Genomic DNA, 14,709 nt, shown 5'->3' with positions numbered 1-14,709 from the left:
AGCCAGATGTGGGGCTCGATCCCAGGACCCTGGGATCATGACCTGAGCTGAAGGCAGAGGCTTTAACCCACTGAGCCACCCCGGTGCCCCAAATCTTAACCATTTTTAAACAGACACCTCAGTGGTATAAAACACATTCATAATGTACGTTGTGCCAACCACCATCACCATCCATCTCCATAACATTTTTCATTTTGCAAAACTGAAATTCTGTACCCGTTGAATGATACCCCCACCTCCCCCTGGCAACCACCGTTGCACTGTCTGTCACTGTGATTGTGATCGCTCTAAGAACCTCACATAAGTGGAATCATGCAGTATTTGTGACGGGCTTATGTCCCTCAGCATAACGTTCTCAAGGTTCAGAATGTCCTTCCTTTTTAAGACTGAATCATATTCCATTGTGTGCATGACACATTTTGTTTTAGCCATTCATCTGTCAACGGACACTTGGGTTGCTTTCATGTCTTAGCTATGGTGAACATGGGTGTTCAGTGATCTCTTTAAGACCTTGCTTGCAATTCTTCTGAGCATATTTCCAGAGTGGAATTGCTGCATCATACGGTAATTCTATTTTTAATTTTTGAGGAAACATCACGTTATTTTCCACCATTGACATTGCCATGGACTGGGTACAAGGGTCCCAATGTCTCCACACTCTTTTTTTTTTTTTTTTTTAATTTTTTATTTTAATAAATATATAATGTATTTTTATCCCCAGGGGTACAGGTCTGTGAATCATCTGGTTTACACATTTCACAGCACTCATCATAGCCCATACCCTCCCCAATGTCCATTTCCCCACCACCCTCTCCCGTCCCCCTTCCCCCCCCGCAACCCTCAGTCTGTTTCTTGAGATTGAGTCTTTTATGGTTTGTCTCCCTCCCAATCCCATCTTTTCATTTTTTCTTTTCCTACCTCCCCCCAAACCCCCCCACCTTTGTCTCCACACTCTTGCCTGTACTCATTATTTTCTGGTTTCTAATAGTAGCCATCTTAGTGAGAGTGAGATGATAGCTTTTTGTAGTTCTGATTTACATTTCTCTAATGGTTAATGATCTTTAGCATTTTTTCATGGGCTTATTGGCCATTTGTATATTTTCTTTGGAGAGATGTCCATTCAATCTTTTGGCCATTCTTTTTTTTTTTTTAAGATTTTATTTATTTATTTGACAGACAGAGATCACCAGTAGGCAGAGAGGCAGGCAGAGAGAGAGGAGAAAGCAGGCTCTCCACGGAGCAGAGAGCCAGATTCGGGGCTCAATCCCAGGACCCTGGGATCATGACCTGAGCCGAAGGTAGAGGCTTTAACCCACTGAGCCACCCAGGCGCCCCTCTTTTGGCCATTCTTGTGTGGATTCGTTTGTTTCTTGGTTGTTGAGTTTCAGAAGTTCTCTATATATTCTGAATATTAATTCTTTTTCAGATGTATGGTTTCCAAATATTTTCTCCCATCCTGTGTTGCCTTTTTTTTTAAACCCTGTTGATATTGTCTTTGATGCACACAATTTTAAAATTTTCATGAAGTCCTATTTGTCTCTTTTTTCTTTTGTTGCCTGTATCTTTGGTGTCACAGCCAAAAAAATCACTGCCAAATCCAATGTCATGAAGCTTTTGCTCTATATCTTCTCCTACTTTTATAATTTTGGGTCTTACATTTAGGTTGATCCATTTTTAGTTCATTCTCGTATATGGAATTAGGTAATTCATTTTTTAAAGATTTCCATGTGGCTATGCACTTTCCCCAGCACGATTTGTTGAAGATGCTCATTTCCCCCATTGAATGGCTTTGACATCCTTGTTAAAAATAATTTGACCATATATTTGAGAATTTATTTCTGGACTCTTTATCCCATTGGTCTGTATGTCTATCTTTATGCCAGGACCACACGGTTTTGAGTACTGCAGCTTTGTAGTGAATTTTGAAATTAGGAAGTGTAGGTGACTTAGTTGGTTAAGCATCCAACTCTTAGTTTCAGCTCACGTCATGATCTTGGTGGTTGTGGGATCAAGCCCCACATGGGTCTCTGTGCTCAGTGTGGAGTCTGCTTCAGATTCTTTCTCCCTCTTCCCCTCCTCTCTCCCTCTCTCAAATTAAATAAATAAAAACTTAAAAAAAAAGAAATTAGGAAGTGTGACTCCTCTGGGCTTTGTTTTTCTTTCTCAAAATTGCTTCAGCTATTTAGGTCCAATCAGGATTCTAAATGAATTTTAGGATGGGTTTATCTGTTTGCTTAAAAAACGTTCCTGGGATTTTGATGGAGATTGCATCGAACCTGAAAATTTCTTTTTTTTTTTTTTTAGATTTTATTTATTTGACAGAGAGAGATCACAAGTAGGCAGAGAGGCAGGTGGTGGGGGGGGCGGGGGAAGCAGGCTCCCCGCTGAGCAGAGAGCCTGATGCGGGGCTCGATCCCAGGACCCTGAGATCATGACCTGAGCTGAAAGCAGAGGTTTAACCCACTGAGCCACCCAGGTGCCCCCGAACCTGTAAATTTCTTTAGGTAATATTGACATCTTCACAATATCAGGGGTTCAGGTCCATGCACCTGGGATGTGTTTTCATTTGGTTACGTCTTTCAGCAATGTTTTGCAGGTTTCCTCAGACAAGGCTATGTCAGCACGTGCTTTTTAGGTTTCTCTGCGTTGTTGATGTGTGCCCGTGGTTTATTTCTTTTGTTACCGAGTAGAATTCCGTTGCATGGATATAGCGCACTTTGTTTATCCACTCACCTGTGCATGGGCACCGAACTGTTTCCAGTTTGGGGCTACTTTGAATGAAGTTCTTAGGAACACTAACGTATATGATTTGGGGTGGATATGTGTTTTCATGTCTCTGGGTGTGGAATTGCGGAGTCATGTGTTAAGTGTCCGACTGTTTTCCGAAGTGGTTGTGCCATTTTGCTTTTCCACGGGCAAGGAATGAGAGTCCCCGTGCTCCTTCTCCTCATCAGCAGTCTTTAATTCCAGCCAGTGTGATGGATGTAGGGTGGTGTACTGGTGTGGTTCTAGTTTGCATTTCCCTGGTGGCTAATTGTGTGGTGCATCTTGTGCTTGCTGGCCTTTTTACACCTTCTCTTGTGAAGTTTTTGGGCTTTTTTTGGGAGGAAGGCATTATTTTTAAAAAATATTTTATTTTTTTAAAAAGATTTGTTTATTTTAGAGAGAGGAAAGGGAGGGAGGGAGGGGAAGAGAGAGCAGGGGCAGAGGGAGAGAGAGGATCTCAAGCGGACCGCACGTGGGGCTTAATCTCACAACCCTGATTTCGGGACCTGAATCAAAAGCAAGAGTTGGTTGCTCAACTGACTGAGCCGCCAAGGTCCCCCCTAAAAAGATTTTAAAGATTATTTATTTATTTATTTGACAGAGATCACAAGTAGGCAGAGAGGCAGGCAGAGAGAGAGGAGGAAGAAGGCTCCCTGCTGAGCAGGGAGCCCGATGCGGGGCTTGATCCCAGCACCCTGAGATCATGACCTGAGCTGAGGGCAGAGGCTTTAACCCACTGAGTCATCCAGGCACCCCGCCCCTAAAAAGATTTTATTTTTAAGCAATCTCTATACTCAACTGAGGCTTGAACCCACAACCCCGGGATCAAGAGTTCCATGTTCCACTGACTGAGCCACCAGGTGCCCCTTGGCCCATTATTTGAATTGAGTTGTTTGTCTTCTTATAATTGAGTTGTGAGAGTTATTTTTATATTTCGGATATGAGTCCTTACCTTAGTATTGTATATATTTTTTCTCACTCTCTTGACTTTTCATTTTCTTTCTTTCTTGGTTTTTTTTTTTTTTACAACATAATTAACAGGCTTGATCAAATAAACATATGTAGAATAGTGCACATAGCGGAGGAAGAGGTATTCTTTTCACATATGTACATATGAAAACTAATTATGTGCCTGAGCATGAAGCAGGCACCAAAAACTCAGATAAACAGTATTTATAAGCGTCATTAGTGGTAATAATAAATGGAACATACTATGTTCAAGAAAAGGATTACCCAATATTCCAAAGATCAATTTCCCCCCAAATTGGGCTTTAGATACAGTGCAATCCCAAACTAAATCCCTATGGGATTTTGGAGGATTGGTTAAACCAATTACAAAATTTATACAATAATGCAAAGAAAAAAAAAAAAAGAGAAAGTCAAGACACTTCTGATGAAGAATATGGTAAGAGGACTTACTCCCCTGGATTTCAAGACTTATTAATACACAGTGAATAAGACAGTGTGGCAATGACAGAGGAAGAGACCAGTGGAACAGATCAGAGAGCCCAGAAACAAATCCATGCATAAGTGGAGACCTGACACAGGATCGCTGGGGAGAAAAAAAGGATGCCCTCAACAGTATATGCTCTTAGACAAACTGATTAACCCCATGGAGGAGATAAAAAAAGAATACAGATCCCTCCCTCACACACACACACACACACACACACACAAATCAACTGCAGATGGGACCCAAATGAGAAAGGCAAAATTTCTAGAAGAACATCTAGGAAAAGAAACAATTTTTCAGGCATCCAGATGATAAAAGGAAAGCTCCCATTGGCCAGACTGTGTAAACATGGAAACCACCTCTGATCCCCACCACCCGACCTCCCCTGTTCCTGCTGATAGGGTGAGCCTGATAGGGGACATTCATTGCTCTCAGCATCCCTCCTTTCTGCATGTTATTGCTCAACTTGACTTTCTTGCACTGACTCCCTGAGACCACCATAGCTGCAGAGATGATGGGGAGGGGACATCTGGATCCTCAGCCCCCAGAGGGGACCAGCAGGAGGCACCAGCAGGGGTGGGGCAGAAACATTTTTTTATTCTTTAATAGTGTCTTATGAAGAGAAGAAGTTTTTAGGGAGGCCTGGGGCCTCAGTCCTTTAAGCTTCTGCCCTCAGCTCAGGTCATGATCTTGGGGTCCTGGGATCCAGCCCCATGTTGCACTGGGCACCCTGCTCAGAGAGGAGTCTGTTTGTCCCTCTCCCTAGGCCCCTCCCTCCACTTATGCCTCTCCCAAATAAATAAATAAAATCTTAAAAAAAATATTTTTTAAGATTTTATTTTATTTTTTATTTTTAAAAAAATTTTTTTAAAGATTTATTTATTTATTTGAGATCACAAGTAGGCAGAGAGGCAGGCAAAGAGAGAGAGGAGGAAGCAGGCTCCCTGCTGAGCAGAAAGCCTGATGTGGGGCTCGATCCCAGGACCCTGGGATCATGACCTGAGCCGAAGGCAGAGGCTTTAACCCACTGAGCCACCCAGGCGCCCCTTAAAGATTTTATTTATCCATTCGACAGAGAGAGCTCACAAGTAGACAGAGAGGCAAGCGGAGTGGGGGGAGCAAGCTCCACACTGAGCAGAGAGCCTGACGCGGGGCCCGATCCCAGGACCCCAGGACCATGACCCGAGCTGAAGGCAGAGGCCTCAACCCTCTGAGCCACCTAGGCACCCCTAAAAATTTTTTTAAAAAAGAACAGAAGTTTTCAGTTTGGGGGCTCTTAGGTGGCTCAGCTGGTTAAGTGTCAGACTCTAGATCTCACCTCATATCTTGAACTCGGGGTCATGAGTTTGAGCACCCAGGAATCTACTTTCAAAAAAGGAGTTTTTAGTTTTGATGTATTTTTTTTTAAATTTCCATTCAATTTAAACATTTTCTTATTTCCCTTGTGATTTCTTTGTTGACTCATGGGTTATTCAGAATTGTGTTTAAAATTTTTCTTTTAGTTGGGGAGTTTTCTAGATATCTTTCTCTAATTAATTTTTTTTCTTTAAGCAGGCTCTATGCCTAGTGTAGAGCCCAGCCCAAGGCTTGAAGTCAGGACCCCAAGATCAAGTCCTGAGCTGAGATCAAGAGTCAGATGCTTAACCGACTAAACCACCCAGGCGCCTCTCTCTTTGATTTCTAATTTAATTTCTTTGTGGCTAAAAAACATACTCTGTATGCTGTCCAACTTTTAAAAATTCATTAAGACTCGTCATATGGCTGGGGAAATTTTGGTGCATTTTCCATGGACACGTGGAAAAAATGTGTATCCCGCTGTTCTTCAGGGAACCTTCTATGCATGCCAACTAGGTCAATGTTAGAATTTACATCCTTACTGATTTTCCATCCCCTTGTTCTTGAACCTAGTGAGAGTTGAGTCTTGAAATTTCCACCTATAACTGTAGGCTTGTTGGCAGCCGATAGCTGGCTCTTGTATTTTTATCCAATCTCACAATCTGTCACTTAATTAAAGTGCTCAGACCATTTTAATTTAATATAATTCTTTTTTAAAAAGATTTTATTATTTATATATTTGTCAGAGAGAGAGCGAGAGAGCGCGCACAAGCAGGCAGAGAGAGGCAGAGAGAGAAGCAGGCTCTCCACTGAGCAAGGAGCCCGATGTGGGACTCGATCCCAGGATCCTGGGATCATGACCTGAGCCAAAGGCAGTGGCTTAACCAACTGAGCCACCCAGGCGCCCCAAATTTAATATAATTCTTGACGTGACTGGGTCTAAATCTATCCAGATTGTCTTGTGTTCGTTCTCTATTTGACCCTCTGATTCTTTTTTTCCTGCCCTCTTTTGGATTTAATTGAGCAATGTCGAATTTTCCATTTTCTCCCTACTCTTGGCTTCTTCGCTCTTCTTCCTTGTATTACTATTTTAATGATTTCACTAAGGTTCATAACATGCATGCCGACCTTATCACAACCCTCTTCAAACATTGCGCCATTTTACGTTTAATCTGAGACCCTTACAAGACTATACTACCATCTCTTCCTCTACCTTTTGTGCTCTTACTTCCACATATAATATGAACTCCATAATTCTGCCCTTTCTAAAATCATGCCTTATGATTTCTAGCTGCCTGAGTCTCTCTGAGTTCTGATCTCTATCTCCTCCACTCAGTGAGGCTCCTGGGTTCTGATTAGATTTGTCTTCCTCCTGCCTCTTGGGTCCGGAAATTGCTTCCAGGCAAAGCTGGGGTGGTTATAGGGCTCAGCTCATTTGTTATCCTACTGTTGGGCATCCTGTCCTGTCTTGTAGGCTGCCCAATGTCTAGAAACTTCTGTTTCATATATATATTTTTTTTCTTTTTTTTTTCTTCTTCAGTTTTCCAGTTGTTTGCTGTGGGAAGATGACTCACCACCTTGGGAAGTGGAAGTCTCAGCACTATTTACTTATTTACTTTACCCTTCTCCTGGGCAATCATGTTTTTGAACCCACTGAGCCACCCAGGCGCCCTGTGAGCAATAATGTTTTTTGAAATCATGGGTTTTGTTTTGCTTGGTTTTATTGCTTGCATTCTATTAACATGCACACATGTATCTGTTAAAATGATTTTGCCCAGCACCGATGGTATATGCATCTGCTTTGGAAAACCAGAAGCCAGTCTCATCTCAAAGTATTATAAATAGGGGGAAAACAGAGAGCGAGTGACATGCCCAAGGTCACACAGACTGTTAATGTCCGATTCTGATCTGAAACCCTGAAGGTTTGCCGATTTCCAGGTGATTTCCACTGCAACGCCCACCCCCGCTCCATCGTTCTTGCTTCGTTTTCTATCTCTTTTCACATCCACGTTTTCAAAGAAAGCTTCTGGGGGAAGATTCCGACTCTGTAGATGTGTACTGAGTGCCTACACCTTGCCTGTTCATCATTCAGTTATTTGCTCAAATGCTATTTTTGTCATGGAAACCTTCTCTGACAGATCAGTTTTCCCTTTGAAACATCCCTTTCTAGCTCATTTACCATTTGTTATCATGTATGGATTAGTGATTAGTTATCGTTTGATTAATGCTCTCTCCTCCAGTGCAGCACACTGAATGAGGACAGGTGCTGGGCTGGGTTCTTTTTTTTTTTTTTCTTTCTTTCTTTCTTCTCTGCTCCCCTCTCTTCTCTAGTGCCCAGTGCCCAGCGCCCAGCCCATCAAAGCCACTCAATAAATATTTGTTGAATACATTTGATAAAAATCGCATGCATAGAGAAGCCGTAAACCCCTCAAGGTCTCAAAGAGATGCCTGAATAAGATGTGATCGGGTCTTGCTGGTTGAGCTCCAAAAAGCAAAAAAAACGAGCAGAGCATGTTCCTGGATCCATCAAAGTGACCCCAGTGTGTGAGGTGTGGTCCTACGCATGCAGCCTCCTGGCCCAGATGATGCCAGCTATCTTTCGGTGACCACCTTGGAAGGATGCCAGGCTACTCTCAAGCCCCCTGAATCAGCTGACATCACCAGGGGCTGTGAGCCTCAGTATTGCCCTGAGATCCAGCCATCACAGACCGCCCACCGGAAATCCAACCCCGTGACTGTCATGGGACTCAAGATTGGGAGTGGGGGGAAGGATTGAGAACCAGAGAAGCAATCCTTATAACGTACCACCAGAGGGAGGGCCCATCTCGTCAAAGAAAGGCCACGCGGATTGGCATCCTGACAGTGATCCTGTGACTTTTCTTGCTCATTGGCCATCCCAGAAGAGGAAGTGGGTACAAAACTCTGAAAGACAAAAGCCTTCTGACTGGCACTCAAAGTACTTGACAAGATGATGCCCACGTGAGGGGCTTGCCCCCAGGATACCAAACTGCCTATTTTGATTGTACACCTGTGGTTCTCAGTGCTCTGCCTGCCCACTGGAAACTCTACAGAGCCATCACCACCGCCCCATTCATCTTGAGAACCAAAGAGGCCCCTGGGAGGCGCTGAAATGATTTCCTTCCTGCTCTGGCTTGAACTCAATGCAGGCAACAGATGTTCTGGGTTAGACTTCAGAAGGTAAGAACACTGCACATCCTCTCTGATAATAAGCTTAGTGTCAAGTTCTTAGTAGGGGGATGTTATGGGCTGAGCTGTGTCCCCCAAATACTCACACGTTGGCGTCCTAACTTCTAGGACCTCAGAACGTGACCGTATTTGGAGATAGGGTCTTTAGAGAGGTCGTTAAGTGAAAATGAGGTCATTAGGGCGGGCCATACTCCACAATGGCTGAAGAGATCAGGACACAAGACACATACAGAGGGAAGAGCACGTGAAAAGAAGCTGCAGAGGGGAGGCGGCCAAGGACATGAGGCCTCCGAGGATACTGTATCTGCCAACACCTTGATCTTGGCCTCCCCATGACTGTGAGAAAATACATTTCTGTTGTCTAAGTTGCCCAGTCTGTGTACTTGTGATGGTAACCCCAGCACACCGACAGAGGTAACTAGCAGTCCAAACCAAGTAAAGAAATGATGGGAAGTACTCCCATGGGAAAAACTCCGTTGATAAGCTGCATGTACTAAAAAAATAAGATGCCTGTCTTAAAAAAAATTGCATTAATATGTCATGTAGCCGTGAACTGTAGAGACACAGAGAAGGGGGTGCTCCGTCACTCCTGGCGGGGGGGTAAAGAGGACGGCTCCATCTATAGTGGGCGAGGCAGATTCTGGAAGGATGAGCAACCATTTGTTGGGGAAAGTTTGGGCTGGTGGAAGAGGGGAGAGGCTGAAAGAATGTGAAGGATGTTCAGAAGCAAAGTCCTGATGGTGAGAAAGAACCCAGGGAGCAGAGGAGCTAGGGACTGGCCAATAAAGCAGGGAACGGACAAGGAGGTGGGAGGTGGGGGGGAGGGAGGAGAAAGGCTGGAACCAAATCCCCGAAGGCTCTGAGTGCCAGGCTGAGGAATCTGAGCCTTCCTCCTGGGGGCAGACAGAGCGCCATGGAAGGGTTAGAAGCCGGGGGGAGGTGTGCACTTCCTTCTAAAAACCCACTTGGAGAAGCGCCTGGGTGGTTCAGGGGGTTAAAGCCTCTGCCTTCAGCTCAGGTCATGATCCCAGGGTCCTGGGATCGAGCCCTGCATCGGGCTCTCTGCTCAGCGGGGAGCTGCTTCCCTCTCTCTCTCTCTGCCTGCCTCTCTGCCTACTTGTGATCTCTGTCTGTCTGTGTCAAATAAATAAATAAAACCTTCTAAAAATAAAAAAAAATTAAAAACCCCCTTGGAGGGGCACCAGGGTGGCTCAGTCAGTTGAACACCTGACTCCTGGTTTCGGCTCAGGTCACGATCTCTGGATGGTGAGATCGAGCCCTGCCCTGGGCTCTGCGCTGAGTGTGGAGTCTGCTTAAGATTCCCTCTCTCTCTCTCCCTCTCCCCCTGCCTCTCCACCCCTGCTTGTGCGTGCATGCGCTCTGTCTCTAAAAAAATAATAAATTAAAAAACCCCACTTGGAGAACGGCTGCGTCCCCTTTGTTACACTGAAGTCATTGAGGCAAGCCTTCCACGGGCGACAACATGAACAGTGCGGATGTCACATTAAATAAAACAGCTTCCTGAAATAATCAAAGGGCTGACAAGATCTTGGGTCATTAGTGGGCTGAAATCCAGAGAAGACAGTCATCCTGAGGGGTCAGTCACATACTCAGGGCTGCCTGGGGCTGAGGTCACTCCTGGCCATTTCCTAGGAGAGACTCTGAGGGCTTCATGGGGCCAGGCAGGGGATGGATGTGCTGACTTGGGAAACTCGACAGACGGGGTACAGAAGAGCGAGGGCGAGGCCACGAGTTTCAGCAGGGGCTTTCTGCGTGAGATGCTTGCCCCCACAAACCTCAGGGCTCCCTCACCGCAAGTGACCTGGTCCCCTGTCGTAGAGAGTGCACAAAGGAAGGAGTTTTTGAAGAGCCTGAGAGTCAACCTTCCCCCAGGCTCTCTTTTGCCATCCTGTGTCCCTAACGTTTTACCCTGAACTTGGCGTGCGTTTGGTGCATCAACTCTGCTCCTCTCCTGGGCTTGGCACTCTGGCCCTTTTTTTGGAAAGCAGGCCTCCAGCAAGAAACCCTCTTCTCCCAGAACTGCATCTTGTCCGCTCTCGCATGAGTCATTTTCAGCCAGAGCTTGTCTCTTTCTTGAAGGACCTTTGGAAAGGGGGCGCAAAAGCAGCTGATGTACTCCACGTCCTGAATTTTTCTTACTAAAGCTCTAATGCTAATGTTAAGAAGATGTCCTTACCTAACATTACGTGAACATTCCAGATTGGGTCCAGAACTTCCCTTCCTCTCTCTCGACATTTCTCTCCTGCCCGTTTGGACAGTTGTGTTTTGTTTTCATTAGGGACACCTTTCAGGGTTTCTTGTGTTGTTGTTGGCAGTGGTGATTTTCGGCAGGGGGTAGTTTTTTACACTTGGTACTACTGGAAGGCTTGTTAGAAACAGCTCCTTTTATTTCTTTTTTTAAGATTTTATTTGTATATTTGACAGGCAGCGATCACAAGTAGGCAGAGAGGCAGGCAGAGAGAGAGAAGGAAGCAGGCTCCCCCCTGAGTAGAGAGCCCGATGCGGGGCTTGATCCCAGGACCCTGGGATCATGACCTGAGCTGAAGGCAGAGGCTTTAACCCACTGAGCCACCCAGGTGCCCCAGAAACACCTCTTAATTTGAGGATGATATACATGTAGGAAAGTACACATTATCATGAGCTTGATCAATTTTCACAGAGTGAACACATTTCCATCCCTGGCATCCAAAACAAGAAAAAGGGCTTGGCCAGCACTCCAGAAGCCCCCGTCACGCTCTCTTCCAGGCACTACTTACCACTGCAAGGGGAGTTGTCATCCTGACATTCAATGCCAAGGACCAGGTTCTCTAGGTTTTTGGACGCTTTAATTCCTATGTATGTACAGAATTATATTGACATACTCCTCTGTGCTTGGCTTCTTGCCTTCAACATTACAATTGTGAGGTTCCTTCCTATGTGGGTATAAGTCATCCTCACTATCGCAGAGTGGTTCTCAAAAGTGTGGTCTGGAGGGGTGCCTGGGTGGCTCAGTGGGTTAAGCCTCTGCCTTCGGCTCAGGTCATGGTCTCAGGGTGCTAGGATCGAGCCCCTCATTGGGCTCGCTGCTCGGCGGGGAGACTGCTTCCCCCTCTCTGCCTGCCTCTCTGGCTACTTGCGATCTCTCTCTCTCTCTCTGTTAAATAAATAAATAAAAATCTTTTTTTAAAAAAAAGTGTGGTCTGGGGAACTCTGGGGCTTCCCAAGACCGCCTTCAGGAAGTGTCTGAGGTCAAAACTTCTTTCATCATAACATCTGGCATTATTTTCCACTCTTGGTAATGGTGCAAAGGCAACGATAGGTAAGACTGTGGGTGTCTTAGCACGAATCAAGACAATGGCACCAAACTAAAGCCATGTTCACTGTATTATTTACTACCACACACTTGTAAGGACAAAAAAAAAATCCAGCTTCACTTAAGAATGTGCTTTATTAAAAGCAGTGAAGGTATAGATTTCCTTCAATCTGGACACTTGAGTATGTATGTCTTTTTCATACTGCAAATGGTGAGATGTGAAATTTGCACAGACCACAGTCGCTGTCTTGAGGAAAAGCCTTGGCATCATCATTTAAGTCACGAGCTGCACTGGCCACTTTTTTTTTTCTTTTTTGGAACATCATCTTTTTTTTGGAACATCATCTTTTAAGAACGATTGGCCAACCAACTATGATTCTTCAGACTCGAGTACTTGGCAGACATTTTCTAGAAAGCGAATGCAAGAAAATCACTGTGTATTTATTGCCAATGATAAAACTTGAGCTTTTAAGAGAAAATTAGAATTTTAGAACATTTATATCTGCCACTGTGAGATTGACAGTTTCCCAATACTTAAAAAGTGTTTTGATGAGATGGCTGGTGATATTAATGAATGTGATTCTCTCCTACTTTATGAAATGTGTCAACATTTGGAAAAGTTGCGTAATTCAGTGAAGAAATATTCTCTAAATGAGCAAAGCCTGATATGACAAAATCATGCATATATAAGAGATCTATTGCAAAATGTGAGATAAACCAAAAGATTTATGTATGTGGATATGGTTTTAGATTACTTGTTGCAGTTAGCCCCCCCCACTTTTTTTTTAAAGTAAACTTACTCCCAGCGTGGGGCTTGAACTCACAATCCCGAGAGGAAGAGTCATATGCTTTACTGACTGAGCCGACTGACCTTTAAGAAACCACCATTTGTCAAGTTTTAGTAAGATTCCCAAAGAAGAATATACACAGTTATTCGACATGGCTGTTAAAATACTCCTTTCCTCTCCCATCACATATATATGTGTAAGTCCATAATTTCTTCACACACTTCAACTAAAACAACATATTGCAACAGACTGAATGCAGAAGCAGATATGAAAATACAGCGGCTTCCTCCAAAATCTGACATTAAGGAGATTTGCAAAAATGCAAAAACAATGCCATTCTTCAAGCTCTAATGTTTTTGGGGGGTCAGGGGGCTGTTTTGGAAAATACAGTCATTTTCCATAGCAATAAAAATTTATGTTACTCTGTAATGAGTTCGCTATTATTTTTTGTTACTTTGTAATGAGTTCATCATTGTTATTTCTAAATGAATTAATAAGTCAACATTTAAAGAACTCTCAGTTTCAGTTCCTACTGCGGTAAACACGATAGGGCTTTGGGGTCTCACAATTTGCATGAAGGACTTAGGAAACAAGTTTAAGAAAGCATGCTGCACCACATTTTATGAAAGTAAAATTTTAATTGCAGAAAGCATTTATTTCCAGTTAATTTTTTTTTTTTCAGTTACCTGAGGGAAAAGGCCATCATTCAATTCTGGGTCCAGCTGGTGCAGAAGTTGAGGACAACACCAGGTCCTGAGCCAAACTGAGGGTACTGGATCCAGGGGAGTTCCTCTTAGAGTGGGCTCAGCTATGGAAATGGAAACCAAGGACCGTAACAGGTTGTTAGAATAATGACAGCCCGCCCTCCTCCCCGTGCCATGAATTGTGTGTTCATGCCATTTGTGGTGTGACTTTGTCCCTGGATCTGGGCTGACCTGGAGACAAGCAGAGTGCCACAGAAGGGACACTGCGCAGTGGTCATTTTAAAAACATTCCCAGGGAGGAGAGCTTGAACTCCGGAACCAGATTCCTGGAAGAATGACTGAAGTCTCCCCCAGCACCATCCCTTGCCTATCTTGGTGATCTGAGGGTGAGTTGGCTGGGATGGCAGCCCAGGGTTAAGGGAGAGCTGTATGCACCCCCTAAGGCCAGAGTTGGAGGATTCTTAGTGGAGATTGCTCATGAAACCAACAAGATTGGCTGGGGTGGGCGGAGCCAGGGTCCCAATGCCAATGACAGGGTGAGAACTAAGTCATCCAACCCAAGAAGATTCAGGGTCCATATCAACGCAGTAGCAGAGGGCTGATTTCTTAAATTTTCTGAAGGGTAGGCTCGTGTTGTAGGGATGGACCGAGCTTGGTAATGCCCGAGGCTGGGTCGTGCAAGCAAAAGTTGTTCTGTGAGCATGCATGCATGTCCTTTTTCTCAGGGATCTCCACGGTTTCCCCTAGAGGCGGCACACCTCATTGTGTTTAATGGCTTCTTGGACACTAAACTCTTAAGCCCTTTCGGGAGGGTTGGCTAGATCAGAGGAGCTAGTGTGTGGCCCTCACTGGGCCTAAATACCCTGGTCTTCATGCTCAGTGTGTTCTGGGCTCTCTCCAGCTGTGATAGGCACATGACACGAGGGGCTTTCTCTAGCTAGGATCAGCTGTGGACCTTTTTTTGACACGTTCACACTTCCTGTTTTCCCCGGGGCCAACTTTGTACCAGAGCACAATGGTTTGCTGGGGAATGTTTTACAACCCGCTCTCTGCAGGGGGCAGGGGGATGACTTGCATTGTTTGATGATTTCCATGGGTAAATCCTTCCTCCGTGGCTGATCTCAACCACCAACTTGTTGCCGA

This window comes from Martes martes (genome assembly GCF_963455335.1).
Source record: "Martes martes genome assembly, chromosome: 18".
NCBI lineage: Eukaryota > Metazoa > Chordata > Mammalia > Carnivora > Mustelidae > Martes > Martes martes.
Note: the sequence above shows the minus strand (reverse complement) of the source record.